Genomic DNA, 9,836 nt, shown 5'->3' with positions numbered 1-9,836 from the left:
TTCCTTAGTCATTTATGGTTGTTGATTCACTTGCAAACTTTTGTAATCTTGTGCGTCCAAGAATACCAGACGAGTCCAGAATTCGTGTGTTCTTGGGTTTAAATCAATACTATTTGCTTTTCAATCTTCTACATCTTATTTGTAATTCCGCTACTTTTTTGGTGTTTGATATCCGATTGTACTGTTTTGGGACTTATAAAATCAACCACCACCCACACCACAAAGATTTCCTACACATCCACCTTCACCACCAAAACGTCCACCATCACCAAAACTCAAATTCACACGCAAAAGGAAAACTTTTGTAGTGCAAAAAGATGATGAGGAGATTAAATCACCAATCCCCTTATCATCTGCACGCATTCAACTTACACCACTCTCATCATTTCCATTCAAAAAATCTACTGCACCTCTTCCACCTGCTTCACAACCATCAACCATTCCCTTAGGTACTCAGTATCCTCTGGAAATTCACACTGGCAGAAGTGAAATTGAATCATTTTTCACCACAGAGGATGCATCACAAAGATACTTCCCATCTCTCTTGGTTATAGAAAGCCCAAGAACTTAGATCAATATCTAAAGTTAAAGGCATAACAAGCTGACTACATTGCCAAAGAGAAGAGTAAAGCGATGGAAGACAGGAAGTTTCAGGGTATCTTGTCACATGAAATTAGCAAAGTAAGCAAACTTGAAGAATTTGCTAAGGACCTGAGCAAATCCATGTCAGAGAAGCGAATCACTGCTGAGCTTGACAAGGAACTAAGGGAGGATTACATTGAACGTGTCATGGCTCATAAACCATACAAGGCAACCAAAGCTCATTTTAAAGACTGGTCATCAGATGCTCTCAGGGAAGAGATTGAAACAATCACCAAAATTCTCAATGGTCCTTTAGTAAAGCCAACTCCACCGGATTGGAAGAAAGGCAAACAGGTTAATCCAGATAAGGCATTGAAGCTTAAAAGAATGAGAGCAGAGCTTGTGGCTGCAAGTTATAGTACTACTAGATCCATTGCCAAATGGTCTGAAGCCAAGATAGTTTAGACCTACAAAAGGCTAGAACAACTTAGAGCCAAAGATCCTTCAGTTCCTCAAAAGCCAGCATGTCCTCTAACAGTTGACATCCCTTAACAGACCCAAACATCCAAAAAGTTGCCCTCAGCATCTACTTTATCCATAGCTGCCTTGAAACAAGTAAAAAGGCAAAAATAGACTGATGAGGCTAATGAGCAGATGTTTGAAAGCATCAGAAAAAAGAGAATTAAATGCCAGCATGATTTTCACACAGATCCTGCTGCTGCTGACAAACTTGCTGCTAAACTAAGAGAAACACTTGCAAAGATTGTCAGCAAGCCACATTCACTCAACTCATCTTCAATAAGTCTTGTCCCAAGAAAACCAACTGATCCAAAAATACTAAAGTGGAAGTCATCCTCAGACACCCACGTATTAACTCTGCTTTGAGAAGCTAAATATGGAGAATGCATATAGTCTAGATGCATGTGATCTCCAAGATCTTTTGAACCTCGACCTTGAAAGGGATATTGATGACATGATCTCCATGGACTTTGAACTACAATTCAAACGGCAAATCCAAGAGATGTTGATGAGGAATAAAGATCTGCAATAAAGATAGGTTTTGGCATAATCTGTTCTAGGGGGAGATTATTGGATCATGTGGACCACGCCAAAAGAACAAATGATAGAAAGCCAAAATAATCTGCAATCATCTGATCAACAATAAAGGCATCAACATCTCCTACAACCAAAGGTGCTGGAACTAAAGTCTGCTAGAGAGAAAGTCTATTGAAGACAAAGTCTGCTGGTTCCCAAAGGTCTGCCAAAGTAAACCACTGATGAAGACAAAGTCTGCTAGCAAAGGTCTGATCACCCTCTATTGTAGAAGACAAAGTCTGATGAAGAAAGGTCTGTTGAGGATCAACAAAGGATAAGACTCAACAGATGATGAATCAACAGATGATGTATATTAGTGCTTTCAATGTAACAATGTTTTAGTATTAGCAGATGTTAGAGGTTATTAGAAGTTGTTAGATGTCATTGTCTAGGTGACATCAGGTTAGATTCCTCGGAGGTTTGTATTGTACTATAAATATAACAATACATGTAATGTTCTATTATCACTTCTCCCTGACATTTTGTACGAGCAAATCAGAGTGATCTTAGGCTGAGGGGGAGTTTGTAATTCATGCATGCATGAAGTATTGTATTTTACAATCTTTCTATTAAAGTATCATGATGAAAATAAATATTCCATTGTTTGTGATTTAAAGTTTATTCTTTCGCTGCATTATTTCCACTTTTGTTATCCTCTTTCATTGTTCCTATTAAATATTCACAAAAAATTCAAACTTGGATCCCAACAAGGAGAAAAGGTTATCTATTTCAACTTCTTTCCTACGTATTTCTATTCAGAATTTTCAAATACAACTTCATGACATTCAGTTTAACAATATCCAAGTTATATTAACGCTATGTTTTTAATTTAGATGTGCAGTTGTTACAGGGGGAACAAAGGGATTGGGTTTGACATATGTCACCATCTTGCACTAAACAATATCCAAGTTATACTAACAGCTAGAAATGAGAGTCGTGGCATTGAAACTGTAAACAAACTTAATGATTGTGGCCTTCCCATTCCAAATGTCATTTTTCATCAGCTTGACATTCAAGATCGAAATAGCATGCCATATTTGGTCCAATTTATTAAAACCCATTTTAAAAAACTGGATATCTTGGTAAGCAAAAGATTCACAACACACATATACTTTGTTATAAACTAGCAATAATATATGATATTTGAGTTGGACCGAAAAGAACCAAAAAGTAAACCAAGATTAAACCACTTCATTAGGTTCAGTAATTAAACCTAATTAAAGAATTGTAAACTTGTATAGGTCAACAATGCAACAATAAGTGGAAATCGTTTTGTTGCTGAGAAAATAGTATACAACGCAGAAGGAGAAGTAAGTATATTTGTGGACAATATACAGAGCGGTACTTAAGTACTACTTACATTCATTTCAGTTATCTTTCAAATCAGGTTTTCTAATATAGTTTTTTACAATGATACTATACATAGTCTATATAATTAAATAGCTTTATCATGAATTAGGCGCTACTAGAGTGACTGGTCGATGGGAATGGAGATTTCTTACCTGGCGTTAGTGAGCAAACATGTGAAATGGTAGAAGAATGTTTAAAGACAAACTATTATGGAACAAAAAGAGTTACAAAAACACTCGTTCCACTTCTCCAACTCTCTAAATCATCGAGAATTGTGAATATTACCTCTAACTTTGGACGACTATCCGTAAGTAAAGTTAATATGCACAAATTATGACTCGACCATAAAAGGTTATTACCTTATATTTATTGGTTTACAACATATTGCAAATGAGAAGTCCAGAGAAGAGTTGGATGATATTGACAACCTAACTGAGGAAAGGATCGATGAGATTATTCAACTATTTTTGAGGGACTCTAAGGCTGATAAGTTTCGAGAGAATGGGTGGCCTCTCGCACCATCTTCTGCTTACATAGTTTCAAAAGCTGTTATGAATGCTTACAAAAAAACTAATGGCAAAAAAGTTTCAAAACATGATTCTTGTGAATTGCGTCCATCCCGGGCATGTTAAAACCGATATGTCACTCAACAGTGGAGTCCATGTGTCAAAAAGTGCATAGGGTCCGGTGATGGCTGCTTTATTGCCTGATGACAGACCTGCTTGTGTTTACTTTGACCAAACACAAATAGCTTCATTCAAATAATCTAAAGAGCATATACGCATTCTATTCTATATTGTTTTCTCATATTATTACTCAAAGCATGCATGTGAAGTTCACTTTTTAGTTTTCTTTCGCGAAATAAGAGCATGCATATATACATATGTTGTATGGTTTTTAATTTGTGGTTGGCAAGGTGATACGTGCATATAAACACAAATTCCAAAACATAAGTGATACGTACACATAATCTCGCTCACCACGCCAACCACAAATTAAAAACCATTCAACATATGTATATATGCATGCTCTTATTTCGTGAAAGAAAACTAAAAAGTGAACTTCACATGCATGCTTTTAATAATAATATGACAAAACAACATAGAATAGAATGTGTGTATGCTTTTTAGATTATTTAAATGAAGCTATTTGTGTTTGGTCAAAGTAGACACTAGAAGGTCCGTCATCAAGCAATAAAGCAGCCATCACCGGACCCTTTGCACCTTCTGACACATGGACTCCACTGTTGAGTGGCATATCGGTTTTAACATGCTCGGGATGGACGCAATTCACAAGAATCCTGTTTTGAAACTTTTCTTTGCAATTAGTCTTGTGTAAGCATTCATAACAACTTTTGAAACTATGTAAGCAGAAGATGGTGCGAGAGGCCACCCATTCTCTCGAAACTTATTAGTCTTAGATTCCCTCAAAAATAGTTGAATAATCTCATCGATCCTTTCTTCAGTTAGGTTGTCAATATCATCCAACTCTTCTTTGGATTTCTCATTTGGAATGTGCTGTAAACCAATAAATATAAGGTAATAACCTTTTATGGTCGAGTCATAATTTGTGCATATTAACTTTACTTACGAATAGGAGTCCAAAGTTAGAGGTAATATTCACAATTCTCGATGATTTAGAGAGTTGGAGAAGTGGAACGAGTGCTTCTGTAACTCTTTTTGTTCCATAATAGTTTGTCTTTAAACATTCTTCTACCATTTCACATGTTTGCTCACTAACGCCAGGTAAGAACTCTCCATTCTCATCGACCAGTCGCTCTAGTAGCGCCTAATTCATGATAAAGCTATTTAATAATATAGACAATGTATAATATCATTGTAACAAACTATAATTAGAAAACCTGATATGAAAGACAACTGAAATGAATGTAAGTAGTACGTTAATACCGCTCTATATATTGTCCACAAATATACTTACTTCTCCTTCTGCATTGTATCTATTTTTTCAGCAACAAAACAATTTCCACTTATTGCTGCATTGTTGACCTATACTAGTTTACAATTCTTTGATTAGGTTTAATTACTGAACCAAAAGAAGTGGTTTAATCTTTGTTTACTTTTGGTTATTTCTGCTCCAACTCAAATATCATATATTATTGCTAGTTTATAACAAAGTATACGCGTGTTGTGAATCTTTTGCTTACCAAGATATCCAGTTTTGTAAAACAGGTTTTAATAAATTGGACCAAATATGGCATGCTAGTTGAATCTTGAATGTCAAGCTGATGAAAAATAACATTGGGAATGGGAAGGCCACAATCATTAAGTTTGTTTACAGCTTCAATGCCACGACTCTCATTTCCAGCTGTTAGTATAACTTGGATATTGTTTAGTGCAAGTTGGCGAAATATTTCAAACCCAATCCCTTTGTTTCCCCCTGTAACAACTGCACATCTAAAGTTAAAAACATGGTGTTAATATAACTTGGATATTGTTAAACTGAATGTCATGAAATTGTATTTGAAATTGAATAAAAATACGTAGGAAAGAAGTTGAAATAGATAACCTTTTCTCCTCCATTGTTTGGTGTAAAATTATAAAGTGGGAGGAGAGTAAAGCAACCTGATCTTGTATAGGAAAATATTAGAAGACACGAATGATTTTATAGTGAAGTATTAAAACATTTGAATGCATGCCAAAACTTCTAGATGTTTTAACATTGTATTAATTAAAATCATATTCACTTTGGGTAAACATTCGAACAATAATTAAAATCATATTCACTTTGGGTAAATATTCGAACAAGTGAATGCATGCCACTTTTAGACTTTTTAGCATTGTATTAAATAAGATCATAAACACTTTGGGGGCTATTAAATAAGATCATAAACACTTTGGAGGCGGAGTATTAACATCTATTGAATACACTAGCTTTTAGGACTCTTGTATGCCTTTTAACCTTGTATTAAATAAAATCATAAACCAATGGGGTGGTGGTCCATTGGCAAAGGCAATGCCTTTAAAACACCTAGGTTGGGAATGGGAAGGTCTTGGGTTCAAGTCCCACAGACGATGGGGGAATAAAGAAATTAGCCATTCAAAAAAAATAAGATCATAAACAATTTCGAGGCAAGTATTAAAATCTTTTGAATATGCTAGCTTTTAGGACCCATGTGTTGCATTGAAACCATTAAACTGAAAAAAAAGTAGATGTAAAAACACTGAATCATGCAAGTGTATTGTGGTGTGTTATCTCGTCAAATTCACACCCGTATGTAAAACATTATGGCCAATAGTAAAATACCAAACATAATAATAATAATAATAATAATAATAATAATAATAATAATAATAATATTAATAAAAATAATAATAATAATAATAGTCAAAAAAAACTTATAAAGGATGGTGTTTATTAAAATTTAAAATAAACCATAGAGCTTATATTAAATTTTTACAAACACTCTAAGGAAAGAAAGTAAAACTTACTATTATTAAAGGGAAGAAAATTAAAGTTATTAATAGTATAAGGGAAAAAAAAAGAAAATAAGCACATGGTACAAATGAAATAAGCACAAACCAATTCAATAGTAACTTTGTGACTTTTTTTTCATATTTACTGTTTTAAACCAAATAGCTATGTTTGACATAACTTTTTTTGCTATGTTTTTTATTCTTTTGACATGCTTTAGTACTTTAAATCAAAATCTCTTCAACAACCTTTGTTTGAATTATGTATTAGATAACAAAATTTATTTGACCAGAAAACTACCAACTTTATATATATTTACATATTAGAAATACCAAATAATTGTGTTCTAAAGAAAATTTTATATAGTTATTAAATAATAGTTCTCTAGTTTATTGATAATAGGCTAATAATTGTGGCCAACCACACTACTTTTAATTTTTTTTTGCATCTTTTTTAGAATAGTAAGTTTTGTTCATTTATCTTTATACCAAATTTCAACCAGTTTCTTTTGTCTGTAAAATTAATTAGTGTTGTACTTAATGTTTTCAAATGCTATACATTACGTTCTTTAGCCTTAACTCAGTTAAAATTTTCTGCTAAATCTTATCATATGTAAAAGATGAGGGCCTTTTGTCAATCCACATTTCTAGGGATTATTATGTAAATAATTTATATTTAAGGACTATTGTGTACAACAATGGAAAATATATTTATAAATAAAATAAATATGTATATTCTCTTTCCTCTCTCTAACCTACAGAGCACCACCACCACTTGACCACCACTATTTGGTTACCGCCACCACCCTAATCTCAATCAAATCAACCAAAATTAAATAAGTTTTCACCAACCCAATACTTAAAATAAAACAAATTTCATATCAAGCAACAAATTCAACAAAAATCCCTACTAGATCCAAAAAAACCCAATCGAAAAAAAACCCAAAATGGTCCGAAAAAAATGTTGTTCAGAATATGAACCATAGTTGCCGATCAGACGCCACCTTGCCACCAGCAAGTCACCGATGACGTTAAATACAAAGTCTGGTACTATTTCAAACAGATTTGGCCGGTGTAGGTATAAAAAAGTTATTATCTGGTGTATTGTCACACCCCGGCCGCGTAATACAACAAATCGCGGCGGAAACGTCGAGGAGTGGAGTAACAGAATCATTGTTTCACAACACATGGTATTTAAAGTTTGCTTTTATTAGAATAATTGTTTACAGTGTCTTGAAATTTAACTGAATACATAAAGTAAATTAAATTGTCTTGCTTCATTTTAAGTCACTAAAGCCCAAGTCCGCCTAAGTGTAGCACGATCATCATCATACATTAATCCTTAAACAAATGTGAAAATAGGTACGTCAGCATAAAGATGTCTGTGAGATACATAGGTTTTGTTGATGAAGGACTCATGACTTGAAAGTTAAAAGAAATGTTTAACAAAAAGTCGTCATGAATCTTGTAAATTGTTTTCTTTTATAAAATCATGTGAAATTCGATACGAAAACAGATAATATATAAGAATGATGCATGGTTAAATAAATAACCAAGTAAAAACGAGTCGTATAAAATATGTTATTCGTAAAACAGTGTCTTGTAAACAATATGTCTTGTCTTTGTATAAAATGTATCATGTCTTTGTTCTTGTCAAAGTGGTTTAGATAACACTGCGATATGTAATATCATAAAAGCACTTATATATAGGATGTACAAGAGGCGTATCCACCAGGCTTTTATCATATTACACATGCCTTGTTATTTAAATCACTTACCAAATAAACCACCAAAAATGTCTTGTCAAACCAATGTCAGATAACAACTAATATCATGTATGGTGAATAAAAAAGTATTTACTCAACCCCATAGGTAAAATGTCGATGTATAACTAAATGTCATGTATGGTGAATAAAAAGTATTTACTCAACCCCATAGGTAAAATGTCGATGTCTAACTAAATGTCATGTATGGTGAATAAAAAGTATTTACTCAACCCCATAGGTAAAATGTCGATGTATAACTAAATGTCATGTATGTTGAATAAAAAGTATTTACTCAACCCTATAGGTAAAATGTCGATGTATAACTAAATGTCATGTATGGTGAATAAAAAGTATTTACTCAACCCCATAGGTAAAATGTTGATGTATAACTAAATGTCATGTATGGTGAATAAAAATTATTTACTCAACCCCATAGGTAAAATGTCGATGTAGAATCAAATGTCATGTGAAAACCATGCACTAAGTATGCTAAGTAAACATACGAAGTAAAGCATAATGGAAATCATGTACTATATGCGTACTAATGAACATAGTAAGTATATGTCATTAAAGCACGAAAAGTACGAAAGTAACAAGTAGGCACATGTGTATCACCCCAAAATATTTGAAAGTGGTAAAAGAGGGGACTATGTACTCACTTGATATTGCTTAATAGTCTTGAAATAACATCCAAGTAACGCTCGAAGGATCACAGAATCAAACGGCACCTAATATAGGTAACTATGTCAATAAACCGGACCTAAATAGGAAGATCGGATAAAATGAGGTCTCCTAAACCAAATGAGTATTGGAACTCATATAATATGGTTTAACAAATCCTATATTCTAAATCGGAACCTATCCTAAGTGCTTACGACCCATTATGACCCGTCAAGGTAGCCTACGCTACTTTAACGCGTCATTCGCACGAATGCGCGTTCGAGACGCCTAACTAGTCCTATGACAAGTATTATATACCCTAACATGTTTAAATATGTTGCATAATCAGTTTAAGTGACAAAAATTAAGTTACATATGCTTAAATTCAAATTATGCATGAAAAGGGCATTTTGGTCATTTTCCTAAGGCATATAAACTACCTATCATACAACTAATTAAACTAAGTGACCATAAGGTATAACCTCGGAAGTTTATTCCCTATACAACTATGGTCACAAAATATGTTTGGTCGGATCCTAATGATCGACCAAACGGGTCGGGTTCGAAAGTGTAAGCGGTTGTCAAGACCGCTTGACTTACGACCCTATACAAGTACTAGACTAAAAGTGACGAAACATGTTTAACTCAGTTAGAAAACAGGTTTGATATCAAAACGAAGTGTTTTGATACCCGAAATTAGTTTCGTCGCAAAATACGCATAATCGGCATTTTGGCCGAAACTTTGACTCGTCACTTCGACTAATAGACGTGGTAATTAGTAGGTATAGTCACAAGGGACTATAACCATCGTGATTACGCTCACGTTGCAAAGTTCAACGAACTTTGTCTTGACCAATTCATGGTCAAAGCAGAAAGTCAAACACTGTTTGACTTTCATGCTTGAAAAGCATAAACAAGCATGAAAGAAGCTTACAAAGGGTCCAAGCTAGGA

The 9,836-nt window shown here is 33.8% G+C and overlaps 1 pseudogene; it reads left to right on the top strand.

Annotated features, from left to right (window-relative positions):
- Nucleotides 1-3,205: 3,205 nt before the first annotated feature.
- Nucleotides 3,206-3,792, top strand: LOC110920328 (annotated as a pseudogene).
- Nucleotides 3,793-9,836: the final 6,044 nt, after the last annotated feature.

Source organism: Helianthus annuus, chromosome 16 (genome assembly GCF_002127325.2).
Source record: "Helianthus annuus cultivar XRQ/B chromosome 16, HanXRQr2.0-SUNRISE, whole genome shotgun sequence".
In the NCBI taxonomy this organism is placed as follows: domain Eukaryota; kingdom Viridiplantae; phylum Streptophyta; class Magnoliopsida; order Asterales; family Asteraceae; genus Helianthus; species Helianthus annuus.
Note: the sequence above shows the minus strand (reverse complement) of the source record. Positions and strands in the feature narration are given on the sequence as shown.